General features: G+C 53.8%; 1 pseudogene; it reads right to left on the bottom strand.

Annotated features, from left to right (window-relative positions):
• Positions 1-1,104: 1,104 nt before the first annotated feature.
• Positions 1,105-1,655, bottom strand: LOC137756461 (transcription factor 7-like 1 pseudogene; annotated as a pseudogene).

Raw genomic sequence — 1,655 nt, 5'->3', positions numbered from 1 at the left:
TTCGTGAATAATCATATGAAACAAGTTAAGCAGAGCTTTTATTTTAGGGACTATCACTAACAACCTAGTTCAACTTCATATCTCATAGATAGCAAAGGGAATTCTAAACAAATCAAACAAGATTTAAAAAAAAATTTTTTTTCTTGCAGTGGCAATTTTATTTCCTTTTGTGAAAATAAACAACTGGGAGTTTAAATTGTTCCCCAAAACCCCATAAAAATGAAAAGAAATGCAGAAGAAGCGTGTGAGGTGATGGGGGAGGGAGGAGGGTCTTTAGAGCTTTGGCAGATTGTGTTAGCACGGACCCGACCCGGGTGACAGGAGCCAGACCTCAGAGCCAGGTCCTGTCTGACACTCCGGGGCTGTGAGGGGACATCTCGACTGGTAAGCGGGTGGAACACAGGCTTCTTCGCTGAGGAAGTGGCAGGCACCTTGAGTCCCTTTAAACGCGGGGAAGAACCATTGCAGAGGACCTCTTCCCCCCACCAAAAGCTGGAGGCTGGGGCATTAGGGCCACTGAGGGAAAGGGGACGCTGGTGGAGACAAACGAGGCCGAGGTGTCTTCTCACATGGTGACAGCCTTACACTGGGCAGAGGACGAAGATGAAGGCAAGAACCCACGGAACTGAGCAAAGGAGAAAAACGTGGGCCAAGTAAAAGGGAATGTCCAGGAATGGGATGTAGATGAAGAGGCTGCGGGCTAGAAATGGCAGGAACGACCAACATGCAGGCTGGGTGGGGGAAGCCGGGACGCTGGCGGGTGATGGGAAGAGGGAGGAGGGCAGAGAGTCCAGGAGGTAGAGACAGAGGTGTTTTCTGCCCAGGTCCATCCACTGCTGCACATATAGGAAGAATAACACACTACTTTTCAGTTCTTGTTTTTTAAAGATTTTTTGTTTTGTTTTGTTTTGTTTTTCAAAAAAGCCTTAAGATCAGCTACTGTTTACATCTACAGAACGTAAAGTGCTGCTGTTACCAGTCACTCTACAGAACAGTCCGGAGTGGTCAAATATTGACCAATAAAGTCACCTTGTTTTTCTTCCTCTGCTGCTGCTGCATCATTACTACTCGATGAGTCACGTGACAGCCTGCATAGGTCAGGGGGCAGCTTAGTGGGCAGACTTGGTGACCAAGGAAAGAGGCTGGGCCTGGAGCACGGGGAGGGCCTGGTGGGCATGGAGCGTGGCTGGGAAGGAAGGGGGGCACGTCAGCAGAGCTGTGGGCACGGACCCCGGGGGGAGGGGCCGGGACAGGGTTGGGGGCTGGCTGCCCATCTGGCCAGAGGAGGTGGCGGCAGCCTTCGCTGACAGGAAGGCAGCCGAGTGGAGAGCCAGCTGGGCCCGGGTCTCTGGCTTGGTGGTGAGGGAGAGGGGCTGGGCTTGCTCCGAGCGGGTGGCGGCCGGGGCAGCCGGGGAGGCCAAGGCCGCTGAGGGGCTGGCCGGGGAGTCCAGCATGCTGCCGTGGGAGGAGGCAGGGCTGTCACAGGGCTTCTCAGGGGGCAGGTACGGGACACATGGCTTCTTCCTTTTGGAGGCCAGAGCACCTTCTGCCTCCTGGACTTGCTGCTGGGCGGGGGTCTGGGACAGCTGCTTTTCTCACTTCCTCTTCTTTTTCTTACCGTAGTTGTCCCGGGCTAGTTCAACTTCGTATCTCAT

This window comes from Eschrichtius robustus, chromosome X, assembly GCF_028021215.1.
Source record: "Eschrichtius robustus isolate mEscRob2 chromosome X, mEscRob2.pri, whole genome shotgun sequence".
Taxonomy (NCBI): Eukaryota; Metazoa; Chordata; class Mammalia; order Artiodactyla; family Eschrichtiidae; genus Eschrichtius; species Eschrichtius robustus.
The sequence above is the reverse complement of the archived record's forward strand: the minus strand, read 5'-3'. Positions and strand labels throughout refer to the sequence as shown.